Source organism: Anoplopoma fimbria, chromosome 10 (genome assembly GCF_027596085.1).
Source record: "Anoplopoma fimbria isolate UVic2021 breed Golden Eagle Sablefish chromosome 10, Afim_UVic_2022, whole genome shotgun sequence".
Lineage (NCBI taxonomy): Eukaryota > Metazoa > Chordata > Actinopteri > Perciformes > Anoplopomatidae > Anoplopoma > Anoplopoma fimbria.
The window spans coordinates 23,398,582-23,425,447 of NC_072458.1; the positions used below are offsets into that span (position 1 = coordinate 23,398,582).

At 38.8% G+C, this 26,866-nt stretch overlaps 1 long non-coding RNA gene across 1 annotated transcript; it reads left to right on the top strand.

Annotated features, from left to right (window-relative positions):
• Nucleotides 1-2,009: 2,009 nt before the first annotated feature.
• LOC129096983 (uncharacterized) lies at nucleotides 2,010-2,891 on the top strand. The gene is made up of 3 exons (XR_008531504.1): nucleotides 2,010-2,094; nucleotides 2,668-2,724; nucleotides 2,820-2,891. It is a non-coding gene; the product is annotated as an uncharacterized LOC129096983 (long non-coding RNA).
• The last annotated feature ends 23,975 nt before the right edge of the window (nucleotides 2,892-26,866 follow it).

The following is a 26,866-nucleotide window of genomic DNA, read 5'->3' on the forward strand; positions in this document are numbered from 1 at the left end:
TCGTAGCGATTGTTACAGCAGTTATTGGGAATTAAGAAGTGGACTGGAGCAGGAGATTAAATACTAGCAACATTTAGACGCTGTATACATCATGTATTATTTATGAAGAGGCTGAAGGATTGAACTTAATTTATTGTCATTATTTAACATGCATTATGTTTTATCTATTATATATATATTCAATTAAAACATGCTTTAACTTTGACTTATGTTCTTGACAAATACAAAAATAATGTTATGATCACCCTCTGATATTATGCTCTAATGAAGTACACTGAAACGTTTATTCTTTTGACAAAAGACGAGCATACATATATATATATATATATATATATATATATATATATATATATATATATATATATATATATATACTAACTCACGTTACTAACTCAGGTTAACATTGACAGAGAACCAAATAACCCACATACTGCATATTTAATACCCATAGTTCAGTTTTTTGTAGGAATTTCTTGAATCGATACACTGTGCTGCATTTATGATGTATGATGTTGCAGCTTACTTATTTTTGTTTCTTTTGGTAGTGTCCAGTCGCTCATGTTCCCTGGGGATCTCAGCTAATTTTTACATCATCATTACATAAAAATGTAGAAGTTAATTTACTGATGTCACAGGGCAATAAGAACAGTTTGGCATTTTTTTTATGAACAGCTGGACTTTGATTTGATAATAACTAAACTTGAATAAACTTTATTTCTTTATTGCTTTAAGTGGAAAACAGTCGATCACATTTAAAAGCAAAGACAAATGCAGATCAATGAAGACAATGAGATCATTGTTTTCTGTGATTATCTATATTTTGACTAAGATCCAAATATAGAGTGACAGATAATGACTTGCTGTACCTCCACCCTTTCCTCTGGTGCCACCAGCAGGTAGAAACCAGAAACTAGAGCCTGTGGCATATAAATTGGACATTTAAGTATTGATGAGGAAGAATTTTGTTGTTTATGTATACTGTAAACAACAATGGCCCCAGGATAGACCCCTGTGGCAACCCATTTCTGATGGTTATCTGGCTTGACTCAGTAAAATCAGTAACAACAGTCTGAATTCTCTCTGTAAGAGTGACTATCCCATGGCTTCATTCAGACCTATAGACTGTAGTTTGTGGAGTAAAAGGAATCACCTAAAATAGTTAAAGGATAACATTTAGATTTTGATTCAGTTATTGTGGATTTTTTACTGTTTTTTATTGCTTATTTATAATACTTGTTTTGTATTTCATTTTATTTTCATCTTGTTTTTCTTTTACTGTCTCTTGTGTGCACAATACCCTATGCTGCTGTAATCCTGCAAATTTCCCTGCTGCGGGACTAATAAAGGATTATCTTATCTTATCTTATCTTATCTTATGATAGGCATCGGCTGTTTATCAGGATTGTTACGCTTATTTTCCACTTAAAATACAGATACAAATTCCAAAAATGTTGCTGCCTCAACAAATATAGTATCAGCAACAAATATTTTTCAACAAACAAATACATTTCTTGCACACTACGATTTATTTCATTCAGATGTATTCAGACCAAAGACACCAAAGTGAACACCACTTAAAGAATTCAGCTCATTCTCATGAGAGTTACTACACCTTCTCCTGAAGGTGTGGTAGTACTACACCTTCTCCTGAAGGTGTGGTACTACCACACGCACATACACACAAAAACAAATCAAAACAAGACAAAGATGAACAATGACGAAAAAGTTTATATTTAATCTTGTCAGGAAAGTAAACAAACATTTACATGAACGTCATAGGTATCCCCACTCGGAAAAAAAGAATTCAACGTCATATCTGAGAAGAATGTCGCTCGACAGGTTTCTTCATGATGTAATATTAGTTATTATGAATAAGATGATAAACGTGTGGCCACACCTTAAAAGAACAGGCACTTAATTAACGTCCTTGTGCAGAGCCTGACGTCATCTTACCTGCTTTGTGTGGATATAAAAGCTGCTACCTGTTCAGGGGAAGACATCAACCAGCAAACAACTGACAGTGAACAGGAGCAACCAGAGAGCATCGCAACTTCAGTCACTGCAGTCAAGAAAAGTCAAGGCCAGAGAAAATCTGTAAGTATTTCAATTGTGAATATTTTCCCAATTTCAATTAATGCTATTTGTGTTTCCTAACCTTTTTTTAAATTACTATGTTATGAAATTTTATATATGTTCTTTATTATCTATGTTACAGTTATCTGTGCTCCTTGTGTAACTAATGCTTTAGTTATTGTGTGTGTACGGCAAAAAAAAAAAACATGTTGATATTTGACGGTTAAAAGTTTAATTTTTTGACAAAGAAATATGTTTTATTCCAGAAAACAGTGTAGATGCTTATGGTTAAGCAATGATAATCCTAATTTATGATACCTGATCATTATTTTTCCTCTAAATAAATAGTATTAGTTTGCATCAATATCTAACAAAGTATCATTGTCTTAAAGATGCAGTAAAGGAAGCAATAAAAGTCATAAAACAATTTAAACATTATGGTATTTATGATATGACATTTTGGTAAATCAATGATTTACAATAATGCCTGTGAATATCAGTAAGTAATAATTTAATTACAGATTTTACAAAATGTACAGTTGTTATTGCTTAACTGAATGTAACTAAAAATCTGCTTTTGTGTTTGTATAACAGAAAAGCCGTTTACCATGATGATGATGAAGATCTGTGTCATCCTACTTCTGTGTGTTGGTAAGTTTAAGTGATGATTCCCAGTAAAAGATGCTGTAACATTTTTCAAATGTGGAATCAAAATCTGAACGTTTTACTGATTTATCCAACCACAGTTGCAGCAGCAACAACCACAGTTGCCCCTTCAACAACTACAGTAGCGGCAACAACAACAACACCAGCAGCCGCAACAACAACACAGCTGTCCCAGCAACAACGACAGTAGCAGCAACAACAACACCAGTCCCAGCAACAACAACAGAGCAACAACCACAGTAGCAGCAACAACAACAACAGCAGCAACAACAACACCAGCAGCAACAACAACCCAGCAACAACCAACACCAGCAGCAACAACAACACCAGCAGCAACAACAACAGCAGCCAACAACACCAGCAGCAACAACAACACCAGCAACAACAACAGCAACAACAACAACAGCAGCTGCAACAACCACAGCTGCAACCCAGCAACAACAACACCAGCTGCAACAACAACAACAACACACAACAGCAGCAACAACAACAACAACCACACAGCAACAACACCAGCAGCAACAACAACATCAAGCAGCAACAACAACAACAGCAGCTAACACCAGCTGCAACAACAACCACAGTAGCAGCAACAACAACCACAGCAGGTGCAACTACAACAGCTGCAGCCGCAACAACAACACCAGCAGCACAACAACACCAGCACCTGCAACAACAACCACAGCTGTCCCAACAACACCAGCTAACAACAGTAACAACAGCTACAGCAGCAACAACAACACCATTAGCAACAACAACAACAACAACAGCTGCAGCAGGAACAACCACGGCTGCCCCAACACCAACAACAGTTGCCTCAACAACTACAACAACTACCAAAGCACCTGTCACTAACCCAGCTGCAGCCACAGAAGCAGCAACCACAGTTGCTGCCTCCTCTGGAGTCATCAACAAAACAAGTGTCCTTTTAGTCGTAGCGATTGTTACAGCAGTTATTGGGAATTAAGAAGTGGACTGGAGCAGGAGATTAAATACTAGCAACATTTAGACGCTGTATACATCATGTATTATTTATGAAGAGGCTGAAGGATTGAACTTAATTTATTGTCATTATTTAACATATACCTGTAATGTATTATTTATTATATGATCAAGCTCTGATATTATGCACTGATGAAGTACACTGAAAAGCCTTTTGTTTATTCTTTTGACAAAAGAGACAAAAGACACACATGAACAGCTCTCAAATGAGATATTAAATAGCCATAGTTCAGTTTTTTGTATTTGATGCTTTACACTGTAAGGAATACTGTGGTGACTGCTGTCATCTGTATTTGTATATCCATGTTAATATGTCATGTAAAGTATTAAAAGTATTAAATGATGAAATACAAAGAACAAGAGTGTATTATTTATGGTGTATGAAGTTGCGTCGTATCTATATTTCTTTCTTTTGGTAGTGTGTGATAAGCCAAGGTTGGCTGGGCATACATCATGAAGCTAATTTTAATATCATTATTACAGAAAAACGGGCAACAGAGATGTCTTTTTTTGACATCACAGGGCAATTGTGAACAGTTGGGCAATTTTTCATGAACAGCTGGACTTGGTTTTTGCTCGTGATAATAAATAAACTGAATACACTTCATGTGAAACTTTTCTCAACCTTACAAAGTGCTGTTAGGAGAAAAGATCAGAGGACACTCTAAAAAACAAAGACAAATGCAAATCCATAAAGGCAATGAGATCATTGTTTTCTTAGATTATATATTTTTTAATGTAGATGCAAACATAGACTGCCAGATGTTGTATTCTAGTACAATGTATTGTTCTTGTGTCTCGTAAGGAAATGTTGACTTGGCATCTATTGTATGTGATAAAAATAATCTTCATCATTACAGTTAAATATGCTTCGCATACAATCCTACAATGCACCAGAAAGCATGAATAACAAAATACTATCTGAAAGTAAAAAAAGTGCAGTACTGCTGAACAACAAACTTCCCCCGGCTGTGCCTTGAAATCCTGTCCGTGAAAATCACAAACAGGATTGGTGACAATGGGCAGCCCTGGCGGAGGCCAACACGCACTGGGAACAAGCTGGACTTTGTGCCGAGTATCCGGACACAGCTCTCACTTTGGTCATACAAGGACCGAATGGCTCGTAGTAACGAACCAGGTACCCCATATTCCCGCAGTACCCCCCACAGGACTCCCCGAGGGACACGGTCGAAGGCCTTCTCCAAGTCCACAAAACACATGTAGACTGGATGAGCAAACTCCCATGCACCCTCCAACAGACCTGCAAGGGTAAAGAGCTGGTCCACTGTTCCACGTCCAGGACCGAAATTCTCCTGAATCCGAGGTTCGACAATCGGCCGGAGCCTCCTTTCCAGCACCCTGGAGTAAACTTTCCCAGGAGGCTGAGCAGTGTGATACCCCTATAATTGGAGCACACTCTCCGGTCCCCCTTTTTGAAAATGGGAACCACCACCCCGGTCTGCCACTCCACAGGCACTGTACCCGACTTCCACGTGACTAAAGAGACCTGTCAGCCAAGACAGCCCAACAATGTCCAGAGCCTTTAGCATCTCCGGGAGAATCTCATCCACTCCTGGCGCTTTGCCGCTGAAGAGCTTTTTAACTACCTCAACGACCTCCGCCAGGCATATGGACGAGACTTCCCCTGAGTCTTCAGACTCTGCCTCTTCCACAGAGGACGTGTTGGTCGGGTTCAGGAGTTCCTCAAAGTGTTCTTTCCACCGCTCGACAATATCCCCAGTCCGGGTCTGCAGTTCTCCCCCCCTGCTGAGCACAGCCTGAGACAAGCCCTGCTTCCCCTTTCTGAGTCGTCTCACGGTTTGCCAGAACTTCCTTGAGGCCATTTGAAAGTCCTTCTCCATGGCCTCGCCAACTCCTCCCACACCCGGGTTTTTGCCTCACGACTGCCGTAGCTGCAGCCCTTCTGGCCAACCGGTACCTGCCTGCTGATTCAGGAGACCCCTGGGCCAACCAAGCCCGAAAGGCCTCCTTCTTCAGCTTGACGGCCTCCTTCACCGCTGGTGTCCACCAGCGGGTTCTCAGGTTGCCGCCACGACAGGCACCGATCGCCTTCCGACCACAATTTCTAGCAGCAGCTTCCACAATGGAGGATCTGAACATGGCTCACTCGGATTCCATGTCCCCAGCCTCCCCCGGGATGCACGAGAAATTATTCCGGAGGTGGGAGTTGAAGACCTCTCGGACAGGGTCCTCAGCCAGACGTTCCCAGTTCACCCTCACCACACGTTTGGGTTTACCGGGTCTGTCCGGCAGCCTACCTCCTTTTATGAGTTTCTCCAGATTTCTGCACTTGATTTTAATGGGAGGTTAGCGGTGGCATTATGACATGCCACTGCTAATTATAACATGCCTTTATATCTCTGATGATCTTTTTTCACAACCACTCTTGTTTAAGTGGCATAAGCCCGTTCTTTGTCATGTGTGGGAGGTCGGTTCTGTTTTACTGGTGCGTGGTTGGTGTTATCTTAAATTCCACAGTTCCATAAGACCGGATTCAAATTACCATATTTATTTTAATCAATTGTAATATTTCTCATTCATTACTTTCATTATTTTACAAAACATGGTCTTTTAAAATAAATAAACACTTCAACACTAAACGAGTAAAAGCATCCCTCAAAGTTTTTTGTGGGTTTTTTTATCATTACTGATCGTTACTGAATATGACTCGTTTGGAGTTCACTTCCTGCAGAAGTATTTATCTGTGTAGACTGCCCTCTTTTGTTCTGCAAAGTGAACTACACATTTTGAACTCCTTGTTTTAAACATACCTATTCTCCTACATTTATACTAACAACCTCTGAATACAGTTAAAAGGCAAATGATTATATCTGTAGTTTTAAGATTACATTACATTACATTACATTACAGTCATTTAGCAGACGCTTTTCTCCAAAGCGACTTACAGTCAGTAGTATATTACATATCATTCACCCATTCACACACTGATGGTAGCACACTGCTACCATCAAGGTGCCACCATCAGACTCTAACTAACATTCATCATCCAGTCCACACCGATGGCAAGCCTTCGGGAGCAACTTGGGGTTAAGTGTCTTGCCCAGGGACACATCGACTGCCGAAGCCGGGTATCGAACCACCGACCTTCTGATTGGAGAACTACCTTGCTCTCCACTACGCCACAGCCGCCCCTGAGATCAACTAGATCACAACATTTTAAAGCATGTAAGATAATAATCAGATGGTTTGTAATCTGATCATTAATTATGTTGGAAACCACACATAAATAATCTATTATCAATGCCAGAAATGTTATTTCATACACTCTATTTCAACTTCATTCATTATTTTACTTGATTATGGATTTGCAAAGAAACTTCGGTGGAGTGCTTTTGTTTAGCATTATTGACTTTTCTTTTCAGTGTCTGTGTGTGCACACAAAGACCGGCAGTCTCTCTTTTATGGGGATTGGCAGATCGTTTACATGCTAATTAGGATCACATGGACAAAGACAAAGGGTTTCATCATTATAATAACACAGCTTAGAATAACTCTGTGGTTTTAGAACACGTCATGAATCTGACGTAGACGTTTCTTAAGAACTAATTTAAGAACAATCTTGGGCAGATATTGGAAAGAAAAACCCATTGTTATTAAGTGTTACATATTGTGGTGAGATAAAACCATTTTGAATACTTTTGATGATTTCTTTGGAGGAAAAATCTTTTACAGTTTGAATTATAAAATTTTATAATAAAATACAATAAAGTTACGCATAGTAAAATTATAAAATAATTGAATTATTGGCCTGTAAAAGAGACAAACAAGTGTGTTAAATTAAAGTGGTCCTTGTAGTTTTTTCTGATATTTTAACTATGCAATACGTTGTTATCACCACCAGGATCATGCGATCCCTCACATTCCTTTGTGAGTGTGCACCTTTGTGTCTGTCCACAGCTAATCTCTCATTCTGCTGCAGCAAACTGAATTCTATTTTGGGCGTCTGGTTTTGGCTGCATGCTCAAGTACGTCTCCTGCTTGAGGTGACTCGCATTGACCTAAAAGGTTTAGACCAAAGCTTCTCATATTAACCCAATAGGCCTTGTTTGCTAATTTTAATGCATGATGAGTTTTATCATGAGATTGTCTGTGCTTTGTGTCATTTTTAAAATGATGGATCTATGTATGATGTATTTCAAGAATCAAGGATTCTTGCCTTTGTGCACATTATTCAAATGTATTATCATGTTGTAAACATTACAAAACAAACAATAGAAGTCATGGATTCTTGTAGTGCAATTGTTTGAATTTGCTTCAGGAGGAATGTAAACAGCATCAACAAGAAAAACAATTATCTGGCAGATAATATGTATGTCATCTTAACATTAACCATTAGACATCAGGGAAAAAATGTCCGTCAACTTTTACTAGGTTTGAGCACCACTCATCACTGAAGTAAACAAAGTCTGTCTCCTCTCGTCCAACTAGCCCTGTCCCTGTAAAGATGTGAGCAACAGTTTTTGGGTTATCCGGAAGTCTTCTGTCATCCATTTTATTTTCTTGCCACCAGACATCAGACAACCAGCAGCAGGCTAGGTAGTAGAGTGTCCTCAGGTCCGAGCCGGGTTAGCTTAGCTTAGCTTCCATCTCGGCTTTCATCCCTGGGGTGGTGGACTCCCCTTTCAGTGGCGTTTGGTCCAGAAGGTCTGGTTTGGTGGTCGGCTGCACTTCATCCAATCTCCAAGCTTCCTTCTTCGATGTTGATGAGTGTATTCTGTGACATTTCATAAGCGCTCCGGTATAAACACAAAGAGAAAACTAATTAAGACAGCGAAGTTCATGGGAGCTACCGTGTCATATATCACTGGATGTTTTCAGTCTGAGTCTATACGGACCAGGTGCTCTGTCAGGTGACCTGCCTGGTAGTAGGTGTTTTTGAAGGTGTGTCTCTGTATTATACTCCTCGTCTGAAGAAGGGATTGACGCTCGAAACGTCACTTGGTGGTAAATAAATACGTGTTAATGGGAGCATAATTGAATGTACCGACTCTATTTATCAGTCTGAAAACAGAATATCTTTTAACCAGATGGTCAGAAGAATCTTTGAGGATTCTGGCTTAACTGCTGTAGACTAACAATGCCATTAAACAACCTTTGGGTGTATCATTTGTGTTTTTTAAAACAGGTACTTAGCTCTCTGGCTAATACAATACTTCATGGCCTATCCTGGTGCATGCTGGGATGGCCTCCAGTCAGAACAACTGGATAAACTGTATGGATGGATATTCGGCAAACAACGTAATGTTCCATTACGCTGTGAGGTGTGACCAACAGACTGATGAGTCAGCATCGCTCCTTGAATATGATCTGAACAAATGTACTAATATCATACGTACATAGTATTCCTCAAACCTTTTTCAATATGGACCATGATGACTGTTTAAATATTGACGTGAGCATTAAAGCTCAGCTTACTTTAGTTAATTAAGTTAAGAGAACTGCAAAAAAAACCTTTTTGTAATACGATCTTTAATAACAAGAGTGGAAAAGCTGTTAAAAAACAATAGTGATTCATGTTTCTATGGTTTTTAATGTCACAAGTTTCATGGTTGTCAAATGTTGGCCGTGCTCTGGAACAAGAGTGGATTGTGAGATGTGTGTTAAATGTTGTGGTTGAATCCGGGGTGTGACTTCTGTGAAGCTTTTAAAAAAGTGAATTCAGTGTAGAGAAAATGTTTGTTGCCAACTGTAAAGATGTGTAAAGATGTGTAAAGATTCGAGAGAAAAGCATTCGACCGGATAGAGTGGTCTTATCTGTTCCATATTCTGACTAAGTATGGCTTTGGACCAGTATGCATACAATGGATTAAGGCCCTCTACCACAATCTGGTCGCATGTGTCAAAACCAATGGTTTAATCTCACCCCCTTTTCCCCTTTTTAGATCCACCAGACAAGGCTGCCCAGCCTCCCCAATTATCTTCACTCTAGCACTTGAGCCTCTTGCCTGTGCTATCAGGGAAAATCAGAGTATAACAGGTATCAAACTTTTTAATTATGACTTTAAAGCTAATCTCTACGCGGATGACATTTTATTGACATTGTCTAGACCTGCTCTTTCTGTGCCCCATCTGCTTAAACTAATCAGTGATTTTGGTGTGTTTAGTGGTTACAAGATCAACTGGTTAAAGAGCGAGGCCATCGCCCTGAATCGTCTCACACACTCAGGTCATTTGAGTTCAACACCTATTGTTTGGAAAACCGCGTATGCGATATCTTGGTGTTAATATTACATCCCCGATTGATAACATTTTTGAGTTAAATGGCCCCAAATTATTGAAAACTGTGAGGGACGATTTGAACAGATGGACAAACCTACCTTTATCACTATGGGGGAGGGCAGAAGTGCTCAAAATGAATGTGCTCCCACGATTAGCTTCTCTGTTTACCGCCATCCCATTAGAAGTCCCCCAGAGATGGTTCAGAGAAATTAACACACTATTTTCTTTATTTTTATGGAAAGGTAAAAAACCTAGAATAAGTCTGAAAAAATTATCTATCCACAGGAAAAAGGGTGGACTAGGGATACCAGACATTCATACTTATTATTTGGCGTACAATGGTATTTATCCCCTATCCTGGGCGTATGAGAAGGAGCAGGCAGCTATGGGTAGCTGGAGATGGCTGGAGCAGAAACTTGTCGAGGTGAATTATAAGAATGTCTCCTTAGCCTCACTCTGGTATCACACCAAATGTAATAAAATCATAAAAAATCCCATAATTTCATTCTCGTGTAGAATTGTCAATGAAATACACAAACAACTCAAAATGAATGGTTTAGTTTTACCTTCATGCCCCATATGGAACAACCTAGCACTAAAGGCCGGTGGGAAACCTATTAGTAATGAATCATGGCAAGAAAAAAACATCACCAACCTAGGTCATATCCTGGGAAGCAACGGAGAAATGCTCTCCTTCAATGAACTCAAGAAGAAATTTGGTTTGAATAACTCGGATACATTCCAGTACCTTCAAATTAAGTCCATCATGCAAAGCTTTGCAAATATCATGTTAGCAGATAATGATTCTTTTGATATTAAGTTCAGGGATGCAGTCTCTGGCAGTGGAAAGGTATCTAAAATCTATAAACTGTTATGTTGTACTTCTTCTTGCATCTCTTCTAAAGTTATAAAAGCACAATGGGAGAAAGATTTGGGCATAAATTTAACATCAGAACAATGGGAAACTATCTTGAGCCGCTCAAATAATCTTTCAAAATGTGTCAGGTATAAAATCATACAAATTAAGATTCTGTTCAGATCCTATATCACTCCACATAAACTTAAGAAAATGAATAATGGTGTTACAGATAAATGTTGGCATGGGTGTGGAATGAATGGAACTCTTATCCACTTACTGTGGCACTGCCCAGAAACACAGACATTTTGGTCAAAAATCAGAGATTATCTATGTAAATTATTTAAAATCAACTTTCCTTTAGAACCAGCAGTGGGTCTTCTAGGAAAACAAATAGAGGGAGCAACCACAAAAAAAATTCAATATTTATTAGACCTAGCCTTCCTTTCAGCTAAACGGTTAATCCTTATGAACTGGAAAGTGAAGAAACCAAATTGTTTTGATATAGTTAACTGGCAGAAGGACTTTCTGGAACTTGTTTCTATGGAACAAGCAGCTTCTGTCTTGCAAGATTTGGGCAGTGACCACACAGATTCTCTGAGTCAAATCATGTCACTCTTGAAAGAAAATCAAATTGATGAGGATATATCCTGATACAACACTGACAATGATGAGCCATTTTGTTCACTCTTGTTTATTGAATTTTTATTTAGTTATTCACTATTATTGTTGTTGTTATTGGTTCTTTGGTGGTACCTGTCATATTACTCCAAAGAAAGAAAGAGGGGAAAAAATGTGTGTGTGTGTGTGTGTGTGTGTGTGTGTGTGTGTGTGTGTGTGTGTGTGTGTGTGTGTGTGTGTGTGTGTCTGTGTGTGTGTGTGTGTGTGTGTGTGAGTGTGTGTGTAGTTGGGGTGACTCATGAATGTATTCATGAACTTTCATTCATGTTTTGTTTTTTGTTTTTGTTTTGTTTTTGTTATTCTTGCTGTTGTTGTTGTTGTTTTTGTTGCTGTTCCTGTTTGTTATCTTTGTTGTTCATTATGTAAAATAAAAAATATATATACAAGATGTGTAAAGATGTGTAAATATGTGTAAACATGGCCGTGTAAAAATCTAAATTTGCAAAGTTCTCAAACCTCAATGAAAAAACAGGTAGTTTGGTTCATTCCAAGTTTAGTATCTTTAAAAATGAACAGTTTGACTGTTTCAACTTCTTTTTTACAAAATGAACTTTATTGGCAGGAATCCTTTCAACCATGTTTTTAAAAAACACACTACTTAATTACTTGATGTGTACTATATTTAAATATATGTGTATATGTATGTATTTGATTTTATGTATGTGAGGATAATGTTGTCTGTCTTACTTCTTCTTTTCTCTTTTCCCTTGGTATAAAAAAACGTACAATCTGAATTATTCTGGATATCAGTTTATTAATCCCCTCACAAACAATGTATTACTCAGTGTTTTGAACATCTATTTTATATGAATTTGTTTAAATAATTATCGCTCTCTCTTTATTCCTGTATTTTCTTTCTTGATTGTTACTCTTTCTTCAGTGGTACTTCAGTAAATTGAGTTAATGTGCAATATAAAAAAAAATCTGGATTTGTCAAGAAATAAAGTTGTTATCACATGACCTGGATCATGTGACAACAACCCAATACAATGGATGCATTGAGATGTGCCTGAAAGCTCCAGAAATGATTTCATAAATAGATCTTGTGCTCAAGTTTTTTTGTCTACATTATGACTCACTATTCTGAATCTTGACTGGAACTAGTTTTGACGCCAGGCGAACAAACTAGTATTCTAAATAAGGGGAACCTGTAACTGTCATCCCAATATTATTAATTACCTCTGATGTGTACATGAAGTAATTAGCTGCAGATTTCAGTGAGGAAGTAGAACAAAACTATTTCAATGACCCAAATTATGAACAAGAGTAACACAAACAAATGGCCATTAAAGCCAACGAACCCAAAGTCACAATGTCATGCTAGAAAAATGTGACAGCACACGTTTGACTTGTTGAGCCATTTGGACATACGTAGTGGTTGTGTTGATTTTATCATGAAATGCAACATTTCTTTCCCGCACCTTATTTCCTGATGAGGGCACATATTTCTTTGGCTTTGTCGTCTGTTCCTTGTGTATAAAAAGAGAAGCTGAACTCACATAAACAACATCACAACATCATTCACTGCAGTGGATGACATTCAAGCAGAGAACTTAAACCTGTAAGCAGCACCGGTGGCAACCACAACATTTGATTTGTTTGTAGATTTGAGATGTTGTAAATAAGCTCTCTGTTGTTCTTGTGTTGAAGTATGATGGTGTGAGTTTGTACCGTTGGTCATATATCACACTGGATCGTCCTGGAGGAGTCTATTATTAATCCAGATGTCTATGATGGGAGGACTCTGTGATGTTTCAATTCAGAAGCCAATCAGAGAATCTGATTATAAGATGACTGTCAACATTTTGTCTGTTATTGCATCATTGATAATAAAAGATGGTTTACAATAAAAGTTTTGCTAACTTATGAAGTTGTCACTCGTTACTTTAATATTTGATAATAGGGACTTGGTTAGAAAACATTTATTATTTCTAAATAACATGAGAAGTCTGGTAAAACATACATAAGTCATATTTATTAAAAGCCAATATGCTTGGAGTGGTTTTATCAGACTTGATTGCTACTCAATGTCAAAGTACAAGCTTTTTCTTGTGCTTTCAACCATATCATACAGTCTTCATCAACGGCTGGAGTTTTATAAGTCAACACAGAGATTGTTAAGAGAAGAAGGAAATGTTACATAGTCTCACTTCAGTCGTTTAGTTTAACAGAGGAGAGGATCCAGATTGTGAGTAGAGGGAACAAACCACAGAGAGAGACCAGACAGACAGCAGACAATCTAATACCAAAGCTGCAGCACGTCTGGTGTTCAATCGCCCCAAGTTCTCTCACACAACTTCCCTTCTCCGTTCCCTACACTGGCTCCCTGTAAGAGCTCGCATCCAGTTTAAGACTCTGGTGCTAGCCTACAGGGCAGTGAAAGGAACAGCTCCTTCCTATCTCCAGGCCTTGGTCAAGCCCTACACCCCCCCACCACTCCTCTCTGCTGCCTCGGGGCGACTGGTTGCCCCGTCGCTCAGAGGTCCCTGCGGCCGATCCACCCGGTCACAGCTTTTTTCTGTCCTGGCCCCTCAGTGGTGGAATGAACTCCCCACTGACCTCAGGACAGCAGAGTCACTGCCCATCTTTAGGCGCAGGCTGAAAACTCACCTCTTCAGGAAGTACTACCCGGAGCCTTCCTCGTAGCACTTATGGCACTCGTATTAGTTGCTGCACTTACTGTATTCGTATCAGTTCGCTGCACTTATTGAATTTGTATTTGTTTACTGCACTTATCCTATTCGTAGTAGTTTGTAGCACTTACTATATTCGGATTAGTCTGTTGCAATTATTGTTTTCGTAGTAATCTGCCTCTGCACTATACTTTTGCTCTGGTTTATACTTTGAGATGCTTGTTTAAGAAAGGAGATGCACTTATGACTTCTGGTGACTAGTAGTTCTCTTGAATACCTATGTTGAACACACTTCCTGTAAGTCGCTTTGGATAAAAGCGTCTGCTAAATGACTGTAATGTAGTGTAATGTAATGCAATACATTTAGATTTAAGAAAGCATCAAAGTCTTAAGGCCCTTCGCTCTTAAATGCTTTTTCCCAGCCTTCATTCCATCATATGGAACTTAACTCTTTACTTAAAGAACGATATTTAACATTCTGAACATGAATACATAAGCAAACAACTATCATCTATGTTACGATTTCCTTGTTTTGTTGACATTCCACACTATACTATCAAAAACACTATTTAACTGAACAAAGAATCAAGTTAAGGGCGTAAATACTTATAAAATCACTTAACGTAACAATTTAACAAAGAATCATCTTAACACAACAACATATCTGTTTAACTTAACAACGTAACTTAACAAAGAATCAACTGAAGGTAACAACGTAACAAATGAACAAAGAATCAACTTAAAGTAACAACGTAACAAATAAACAAAGAATCAACTTAAAGTAACAAATGAACAAAGTTTGTGACTGACATGCTGACGTTTTTAACATACCTGTAAGAAACACGATGCAGATATGACCCGATGAGCCCCAGGGCCTCGAAAAAAACAAAAAACATTGACTCATCAACACAGGAGCAAGAATCAAACTTCATAGTTATAGTGGTTTTTGTTTCTTGACTGGAACTAGTTTTGACGCCAGGCGAACAAACTAGTATTCTAAATAAGGGGAACCTGTAACTGTCATCCCAATATTATTAATTACCTCTGATGTGTACATGAAGTAATTAGCTGCAGATTTCAGTGAGGAAGTAGAACAAAACTATTTCAATGACCCAAATTATGAACAAGAGTAACACAAACAAATGGCCATTAAAGCCAACGAACCCAAAGTCACAATGTCATGCTAGAAAAATGTGACAGCACACGTTTGACTTGTTGAGCCATTTGGACATACGTAGTGGTTGTGTTGATTTTATCATGAAATAAAACATTTCTTTCCCGCACCTTATTTCCTGATGAGGGCACATATTTCTTTGGCTTTGTCGTCTGTTCTTTGGGTATAAAAAGAGAAGCTGAACTCACATAAACAACATCACAACATCATTCACTGCAGTGGATGACATTCAAGCAGAGAACTTAAACCTGTAAGTAGTTTTATTACTATTTTACTCCATTATGAATCATTGATTTAGTTTTTCAAGACGAAGATTGCAACGATTTGTAAAAAAAAATTAAATTCAAATTATGATTTAATAAATGTATTTTATTATTTTGTTTTGATATTTTTGTGTTTCTATAGTTAATGAAGGATTTCTCAACTTTGTATGGTGCATTAACTAATATATGCTCTCAATAGAGTTTCCAACTGACAATATAGTATATATTTTAAACCGTATACTTGTGATATTTCATTAAATTTAAATATCTACCTTTTTTGATTATATTTCAGTGATTTTAATGCCACCATTAATTTGCTTTATTTGTTAAATGTTATAATGGAAATATTTTTGATGCAATTTAATGCAAAGCTTACCATTTTATTGTTGTAATTATAATAATTAATTATCAGTCTGTATTTAGGATCATCACAGTATTAGTTGCCTTAGGGTGTGAGAACAGTTAGTGATTATGTAAATCATCATTCAGCCAAAGAAGAAAATTATAGTCATTAGTCAGTTACTATCTATAATCTAGTAAGGCGTAACCAGCAGTAGTTGAAGGTGCATTATTAAATGTTTCAAAAGGGAATAACTATTCATCAGATTAAAGTTACCAATTCTATCTTTCAGAGAGCAGAAAAGAGAAACTGCATCACCATGATTGCAAGAATGTGTGCCATCCTCCTTCTGCTTGTTGGTAAGAGAAACTTTCACTCTAAAGTTGTTCAATGAGTTTGGAATTAATGTGACACTAATCCAACAACTTCTCCTCAAAACAGTCTGTGTCAACGCTCAGGAAACCACAGTACCGCAACCACAGCAGCACCGGGCAACCACAGCAGCACCGGTGGCAACCACTGCAGCACCGGTGGCAACCACAGCAGCACCGGTGGCAACCACTGCAGCACCGGTGGCAACCACAGCAGCACCGGTGGCAACCACTGCAGCACCGGTGGCAACCACAGCAGCACCGGTGGCAACCACTGCAGCACCGGTGGCAACCACAGCAGCACCGGTGGCAACCACAGCAGCACCGGTGGCAACCACAGCAGCACCGGTGGCAACCACAGCAGCACCGGTGGCAACCACAGCAGCACCGGTGGCAACCACAGCAGCACCGGGCAACCACTGGCAACCACAGCACCGTGGCAACCACTGCAGCACCGCAACCACAGCAGCACCGTGGCAACCACAGCACCGGTGGCAACCACTGCAGCACCGGTGGCAACCACAGCAGCACCGGTGGCAACCACTGCACCGGTGGCAACCACAGCAGCACCGGTGGCAACCACAGCAGCACCGGTGGCAACCACAGCAGCACCGGCACCGGTGGCAACCACAGCAGCACCGCACCACTGGTGGCAACCACAGCAGCACCGGTGGCAACCACAGCAGCACCGGTGGCAACCACTGCAGCACCGGTGGCACCACAGCAGCACCGGTGGCAACCACTGCAGCACCGCCACAGCAGCACCGTGGCAACCACTGCAGCACCGGTGGCAACCACAGCAGCACCGGTGGCAACCACTGCAGCACCGGTGGCAACCACAGCAGCACCGGTGGCAACCACTGCAGCACCGGTGGCAACCACAGCAGCACCGTGGCAACCACAGCAGCACCGGTGGCAACCACAGCAGCACCGTGGCAACCACAGCAGCACCGGTGGCAACCACAGCAGCACCGGTGGCAACCACAGCAGCACGGTGGCAACCACAGCAGCACCGGTGGCAACCACAGCAGCACCGGTGGCAACCACAGCAGCACCGGTGGCAACCACAGCAGCACCGGTGGCAACCACAGCAGCACCGGTGGCAACCACTGCAACCAACCACAGCAGCACCGGTGGCAACCACTGCAGCACCGGTGGCAACCACAGCAGCACCGGTGGCAACCACTGCAGCACCGGTGGCAACCACAGCAGCACCGGTGGCAACCACAGCAGCACCGGTGGCAACCACAGCAGCACCGGTGGCAACCACAGCAGCACCGGTGGCAACCACAGCAGCACCACAGGTGGCAACCACAGCAGCACCGGCACCGGTGGCAACCACAGCAGCACCGTGGCAACCACTGCAGCACCGGTGGCAACCACAGCAGCACCGGTGGCAACCACTGCAGCACCGGTGGCAACCACAGCAGCACCGGTGGCAACCACTGCAGCACCGGTGGCAACCACAGCAGCACCGGTGGCAACCACAGCAGCACCCACAGCAGCACTGGTGGCAGCCACAACAGCGGCATCCTCTGCCCTCATCAACAAAATCAGTCTGATTTCAGTCGTTGTGGCGGCGATGGCACATGGACTTCGCTCATGTTGCTGAAGGTGTTAAGAGCAGCTCTTATTCTCAAAATGAAGTGAAAGAATTGAAAGATTTGTTTGTAGATTTGAGATGTTGTAAATAAGCTCTCTGTTGTTCTTGTGTTGAAGTATGATGGTGTGAGTTTGTACCGTTGGTCATATATCACACTGGATCGTCCTGGAGGAGTCTATTATTAATCCAGATGTCTATGATGGGAGGACTCTGTGATGTTTCAATTCAGAAGCCAATCAGAGAATCTGATTATAAGATGACTGTCAACATTTTGTCTGTTATTGCATCATTGATAATAAAAGATGGTTTCCAATAAAAGTTTTGCTAACTTATGAAGTTGTCACTCGTTACTTTAATATTTGATAATAGGGACTTGGTTAGAAAACATTTATTATTTCTAAATAACATGAGAAGTCTGGTAAAACATACATAAGTCATATTTATTAAAAGCCAATGTGCTTGGAGTGGTTTTATCAGACTTGATTGCTACTCAATGTCAAAGTGCAAGCTTTTTCTTGTGCTTTCAACCATATCATACAGTCTTCATCAACGGCTGGAGTTTTATAAGTCAACACAGAGAGGGATCTGTTGTTGACACCATCCATGTTTAGAGTTACAATTATGGAACTGTTACTGAACAACAGCCACTGTGGTTACATGTGGAATATGAATGAGTAATAAAACAAGAGAGGAGTTAGTAATTCAGTGAAATTATTCTGTAATGGCTATTTAAAGTTTTTAAACATTAGCCATCATCGACTGGTCATACCAGGCCAAGAAAGGCTATAAAGCAAAACCATTGAGTGTGTTGATTTGAGCCACTGCGCATTTTTATTGTGAATACACCTTTTGATTGTTAAGAGAAGAAGGAAATGTTACATAGTCTCACTTCAGTCGTTTAGTTTAACAGAGGAGAGGATCCAGATTGTGAGTAGAGGGAACAAACCACAGAGAGAGACCAGACAGACAGCAGACAATCTAATACATTTAGATTTAAGGAAGCATCAAAGTCTTAAGGCCCTTAGCTCTTAAATGCTTTTTCCCAGCCTTCATTCCATCATATGGAACTTAACTCTTTACTTAAAGAACGATATTTAACATTCTGAACATGAATACATAAGCAAACAACTATCATCTATGTTACGATTTCCTTCAAAAACACTATTTAACTGAACAAAGAATCAAGTTAAGGGCGTAAATACTTATAAAATCACTTAACGTAACAATTTAACAAAGAATCATCTTAACACAACAACATATCTGTTTAACTTAACAACGTAACTTAACAAAGAATCAACTGAAGGTAACAACGTAACAAATGAACAAAGAATCAACTTAAAGTAACAACGTAACAAATGAACAAAGAATCAACTTAAAGTAAGGTTTGTGACTGACATGCTGACGTTTTTAACATACCTGTAAGAAACACGATGCAGATATGACCCGATGAGCCCCAGGGCCTCGAAAAAAACAAAAAACATTGACTCATCAACACAGGAGCAAGAATCAAACTTCATAGTTATAGTGGTTTTTGTTTCTTGACTGGAACTAGTTTTGACGCCAGGCGAACAAACTAGTATTCTAAATAAGGGGAACCTGTAAATGTCATCCCAATATTATTAATTACCTCTGATGTGTACATGAAGTAATTAGCTGCAGATTTCAGTGAGGAAGTAGAACAAAACTATTTCAATGACCCAAATTAAGAACAAGAGTAACACAAACAAATGGCCATTAAAGCCAACGAACCCAAAGTCACAATGTCATGCTAGAAAAATGTGACAGCACACGTTTGACTTGTTGAGCCATTTGGACATACGTAGTGGTTGTGTTGATTTTATCATGAAATAAAACATTTCTTTCCCGCACCTTATTTCCTGATGAGGGCACATATTTCTTTGGCTTTGTCGTCTGTTCTTTGGGTATAAAAAGAGAAGCTGAACTCACATAAACAACATCACAACATCATTCACTGCAGTGGATGACATTCAAGCAGAGAACTTAAACCTGTAAGTAGTTTTATTACTATTTTACTCCATTATGAATCATTGATTTAGTTTTTCAAGACGAAGATTGCAACGATTTGTAAAAAAAAATTAAATTCAAATTATGATTTAATAAATGTATTTTATTATTTTGTTTTGATATTTTTGTGTTTCTATAGTTAATGAAGGATTTCTCAACTTTGTATGGTGCATTAACTAATATATGCTCTCAATAGAGTTTCCAACTGACAATATAGTATATATTTTAAACCGTATACTTGTGATATTTCATTAAATTTAAATATCTACCTTTTTTGATTATATTTCAGTGATTTTAATGCCACCATTAATTTGCTTTATTTGTTAAATGTTATAATGGAAATATTTTTGATGCAATTTAATGCAAAGCTTACCATTTTATTGTTGTAATTATAATAATTAATTATCAGTCTGTATTTAGGATCATCACAGTATTAGTTGCCTTAGGGTGTGAGAACAGTTAGTGATTATGTAAATCATCATTCAGCCAAAGAAGAAAATTATAGTCATTAGTCAGTTACTATCTATAATCTAGTAAGGCGTAACCAGCAGTAGTTGAAGGTGCATTATTAAATGTTTCAAAAGGGAATAACTATTCATCAGATTAAAGTTACCAATTCTATCTTTCAGAGAGCAGAAAAGAGAAACTGCATCACCATGATTGCAAGAATGTGTGCCATCCTCCTTCTGCTTGTTGGTAAGAGAGAAACTTTCACTCTAAAGTTGTTCAATGAGTTTGGAATTAATGTGACACTAATCCAACAACTTCTCCTCAAAGCAGTCTGTGTCAACGCTCAGGAAACCACAGTAGCACCGGTGGGAAACACCACAGCAGCACCGGTGGCAACCACACTACAGCAGCACCGGTGGCAACCACAGCAGCACCGGTGGCAACCACAGCAGCACCGGTGGCAACCACAGCAGCACCGGTGGCAACCACAGCAGCACCGGTGGCAACCACAGCAGCACCGGTGGCAACCACAGCAGCACCGGTGGCAGCGGGCGCCACAACAGCGGCATCCTCTGCCCTCATCAACAAAATCAGTCTGATTTCAGTCGTTGTGGCGGCGATGGCACATGGACTTCGCTCATGTTGCTGAAGGTGTTAAGAGCAGCTCTTATTCTCAAAATGAAGTGAAAGAATTGAAAGATTTGTTTGTAGATTTGAGATGTTGTAAATAAGCTCTCTGTTGTTCTTGTGTTGAAGTATGATGGTGTGAGTTTGTACCGTTGGTCATATATCACACTGGATCGTCCTGGAGGAGTCTATTATTAATCCAGATGTCTATGATGGGAGGACTCTGTGATGTTTCAATTCAGAAGCCAATCAGAGAATCTGATTATAAGATGACTGTCAACATTTTGTCTGTTATTGCATCATTGATAATAAAAGATGGTTTACAATAAAAGTTTTGCTAACTTATGAAGTTGTCACTCGTTACTTTAATATTTGATAATAGGGACTTGGTTAGAAAACATTTATTATTTCTAAATAACATGAGAAGTCTGGTAAAACATACATAAGTCATATTTATTAAAAGCCAATATGCTTGGAGTGGTTTTATCAGACTTGATTGCTACTCAATGTCAAAGTACAAGCTTTTTCTTGTGCTTTCAACCATATCATACAGTCTTCATCAACGGCTGGAGTTTTATAAGTCAACACAGAGAGGGATCTGTTGTTGACACCATCCATGTTTAGAGTTACAATTATGGAACTGTTACTGAACAACAGCCACTGTGGTTACATGTGGAATATGAATGAGTAATAAAACAAGAGAGGAGTTAGTAATTCAGTGAAATTATTCTGTAATGGCTATTTAAAGTTTTTAAACATTAGCCATCATACGCTACTGGTTATACCAGGCCAAGAAAGGCTATAAAGCAAAACCATTGAGTGTGTTGATTTGAGCCACTGCGCATTTTTATTGTGAATACACCTTTTGATTGTTAAGAGAAGAAGGAAATGTTACATAGTCTCACTTCAGTCGTTTAGTTTAACAGAGGAGAGGATCCAGATTGTGAGTAGAGGGAACAAACCACAGAGAGAGACCAGACAGACAGCAGACAATCTAATACATTTAGATTTAAGGAAGCATCAAAGTCTTAAGGCCCTTAGCTCTTAAATGCTTTTTCCCAGCCTTCATTCCATCATATGGAACTTAACTCTTTACTTAAAGAACGATATTTAACATTCTGAACATGAATACATAAGCAAACAACTATCATCTATGTTACGATTTCCTTCAAAAACACTATTTAACTGAACAAAGAATCAAGTTAAGGGCGTAAATACTTATAAAATCACTTAACGTAACAATTTAACAAAGAATCATCTTAACACAACAACATATCTGTTTAACTTAACAACGTAACTTAACAAAGAATCAACTGAAGGTAACAACGTAACAAATGAACAAAGAATCAACTTAAAGTAAGGTTTGTGACTGACATGCTGACGTTTTTAACATACCTGTAAGAAACACGATGCAGATATGACCCGATGAGCCCCAGGGCCTCGAAAAAAACAAAAAACATTGACTCATCAACACAGGAGCAAGAATCAAACTTCATAGTTATAGTGGTTTTTGTTTCCTTGAGGTCATTTTAAGTCTGTTTTTAGTCATATTTTAATGTTTTAAGGTAATCTGAGTCTCTATGTAGTTGTTTTTGGTTCTTTGAGGTAATTTTGAGTCTCTTGGTAGTGTTTTGTTGTTCTTGAGGTAAATTTGACTCTTTGTAGTGTTTTTTTTTTATTTAAGGTCCTTTTTAGTCTCTTTGTAGTGTTTTTTTTTCTCTGAGATATTTTGAATCTCTTGGTAGTCATGTTTTTTTTAGGTCATTTTGAGTCTCTTTACAATTGTATTTTGGTTCTTTGAGATCATTTTGATCTTTTTGTATGTTTTTGTTACTTTGAAGTCATTTTGAATCTCTTTGTAGTCGTTTTTTGTTTCTCAGAGGTCATTTTGAGTCTATTTATAGTACAATTCCAGAGGGGACGTTGACACCTTGGGCCCCTGGGCCTTTGGCCGGGAAGGCCCTGTCAGTAATCCATCATGTATGTGATTTACAGTGAAAGTCTGTACTGTACAACAATTGTGTGTCTCTGCAAGGTGCATTTTTACATCAGCACAGAATGAGTTCGGCTGATGATCAAATGGACATTTAGCTAAAGTTAAGCGAGGCTCACTTGAAGTTGCACTAATGAATTCTGCAAACTGTAAATAAACTATACAGATTAATCAACACATATTATGTCTCTGCAGATCTTTTCTTGGATTAATGACTAAAATGCTTCCTCTGGAAATCTGCCACCATGTTTGAGCTTTTCTTTCAATAAAAAAGAAAGAATGAAACTAGTGCATCCGTAAAATTGGCAAAGTATTTAATTTATTATTGGTCAGATATTGGCATAAAAAAAATCTCATCATAAGGTCCAATTGGTTTTGGAATGTCAGCTTTTAGTAGAAATTATTCATTAAAACCCCACAAAGATGTTTTTTTCATATTGAATCTAGAATGTGTTTTTCCAAGGAATTCGGAGAGACATAACTTTCATAACCATAAGTCAAGCGTGTTTACGGTCGATTCTGCATGTGAGTTTTCATGTCCAGTGACCTTGAAACAGCAGCTCATGACCTTCATGGACGGCCGGAGGTTGTTTAATTCTTTTGATTGCCTTTCGGGTTCTCTGTGTTCCTTCTTGCTCCAGGTTGGATTTTCCCCAGCGTTTGTTTTTGTTCAGCTGTCAGAATGATATGTGAAGCATCTATGTGATGATGCACTTCCTTATCTGCTAAATTTCATGAATTTTACTTCACATGATGATGTCTAAAAAACACTAACCATTTCAAAGTGTGTTTACTTTATCTACTTACAAAATAAATATTTCAGGTTGTACAATTAATCGAGTGTTTCTAATTTTTTTCTGTTTGTTTATAACAAGTACATTTTTTAAAATTCTATTATAATTATTAAAAACATTTCATTTTCCAATCTTGTATTTTTAACGACAGTTAAATTCAACCCAACACTTAATTCTGGTTAAAGTTCCCTTTAGGAGAACATCCACTGGAGTCAGAGAGCAAATTCTGTAATTTACACAATCAAGTTCAGATTCATTATAAACATATAGAAAGTACAGTAAAGTGAAATCTGTTGAGATTTATTACAATACAGTGGGTATAAATGGACGGATGGATGGAGGTTACAGGTTCAGAATTTGAGTTATAGAAGAGAAAGAAGAAAATTGATTCGGATCAGCTTGATAAAACATTTGTTCAATTGTCACCCACGACATGATTGAGTGATCATGTCGTGGTTCTTCATCTGCAAATCCCTGCAGCTTCCCTTTAAAGTAAACCTCCACATATGGATCTCGTCTCACAGCTCTGTCGCCAAAATGAGTCTGTGTCCCCAGCCGTCTTCATGACCTCGTTCTTTTTGGGTGCAGTTCTGTTTCTCACGAGCCTGAACAGAAGAACAGGGTGCGAGTCGCTATGTTGTTGTTAAATCAGGTTTAACGCACCGAGACGCCGTGACTGGTTCTCTGAACAATGTGACGCATGTTTCTAGAGTAACTTGATTTAATCTTCAACTCATATTTCAAATGTTTGGACCGGAGCAGACAGGAGTGAAGTTTGACTGATTGATTAAATAAAAGGCAAAAAGCATCAACTAACATCACTAACGCATAACTTCCTGCTCAAGTTTGCTTGTCCAGGGCTCAACAGGATGGAGACCAAAACTGAAAAATGGTTTCCATGTTGAATCACCTGAAAGAGAAATTCCTCTGATCATGCACAATTTAATTCCTCTAACTTTCTTTATGTTTGATCATGCTGAATGAATGTTGACCTGATTGTCAGAAGGCTAATGAGCCTTTTGTCTTTTGAACAAAGACATGAAACTAACTGAGAGGTCATGAGTTAACAACCTAAAGCTAAACATACTGAGCATTAAAAGTGGGACAACACTGTACGAGATGATTGTGTTGTTCCTGGTTGTCAGAGTGGGATTACAGAATTACAACAACACTTCTTTTTCAAAATATTGGGTAAATAAGATACCCGACTGTGATGGTAAAGTCTTTTTTCTGCATTAGAAAAAAAGGGTCATATTGCGAAACTGGAAAAATAAAATGTTCAAAAATGGACACACATTAATGATCAATCACTTTTTATCACGTACGATCGAAAGACAGCAACCATGAGAAACAAATCCACAGAATGTGGAGCTCAATGTACGAAGCTCTGTAGAATAATTAGGGCCACAAAATCACATGCATTTCAGGAAACCCTTGATCTTTTTCTGTTTGTCGTGCTTTTTATGTGTGTGTCTGTGTGTTAATGTGTGTGGATGTGCACACATTCACACACATTCCGTCCAGTTTATTGTTTGATTTCAGTTTCATCTGGTTCTTCTGAATCAGTTTGCACAACCGTTTGTTAAGTTGATGTGTTCTTTGGAACTTTTCACTCCAAAAACAAACAACTTTATTTGTCTCAACATTGTCTCTAAAACAGATTTCAGTAAATACATCAACACAAAAGCCCTTTGTCTTTGTTCTGACTGAAACAGAGACATTTAAATATCAATAATAGAACAAATATTAAACATTTATTTATTTAAAGGGGGCATGTTTTGCTTTTAGCTTTTTAATTGTTAAAAAGTGGTTGTCACTGAATTCGTTGCCAATGGCAACACTTAGTGTCGAGCCCTGCAGACAGATGCAGAAATTCTCACTCTTGTATTTATGAGGATGGGATTATTTGGATATAAACAGATTAAAATCTCTGTTTCTGATCATGGTTTGTTTCCACACCATACAACATAGCACATACACGTTCCACTCATGCACTCACCTACACTGCTGACATTACTGACCGACACTCCACTGTTAGATTAGGTTTTCTTTATGTTTTGCCATTTGAATTAATAAATAATTTGTTAAAACTTCTTGATTGTGTGTATCTCACCTTTTTGTCATGGCCGTGCGGCCCGGTTTGTGACAGCTGATTGACAACTGGGTGTGTTATTTTAAAATGGCAGGTTTTTAGTTTAAAACGATGTGTTAACTGTGTGTAGTTATTTACAAAAAAATGTGTTTTAGAAGCTCAAAGTTATGGCAAAGGAGACAATGTGCTGATGGATCATCACAGCTGGTTAAGAGATGAACTTTGGGAGAATTGGAACTCAGTACATGAGGCTGCAGCTGGCATGTGGAAACCGCAATTTATCTAGTGTTCGTGTGTAAAGCTGTGAAGCAAAAACACCATTATTAATTCCTTAGTTTATACAGTTTTTAAGTGTTGTCAGATATTTTGTCTTTAGGTTTTTGGTTTTGTCTTTTCTGAGTTGAGCTCAGAGGAACTTTTCCTCCTTCAGCAGACTAATGTGGAAACAAACTTCACAGACATCATTCTGCAAAGTAGACGGAGAGGATAATTGATGAAAATAAAATAAAGCAACAGTAAACAGTAGCTCTTTGTTGCCCCCTGGCTTCGTTTTCAGGTCCTCACAGCCTCCATGTAGCTCTTCTTTTCACACTGTGGTGGCTTGACTCTATTTTTCCAATTTGCATCACCATGACAACACATCTAGCTTCTCAAAGGCGCGTCCATAACTGACAACACGCTGGAGGTGGACACAATAACAAGAACACCTTTATAACATGATCCAACAAAACTGCAAACTGCAGCTTCCAACATCTCTGATACAAGACAAACAGAAGAATTGATGATGATGATGATGATGATGATGATGATGATGATGATGATGAAAGAAATGAACAGCTGGGACAACTCCAAAAGCAACAACAACAAATCTGCATCTACTTTTCCCTAGAAAACCTTGTTTATCTTTTAGTTTCTTCCTTCATCAGACAGGAAATAAGGTTCGAGAACAACAGGATGTAACA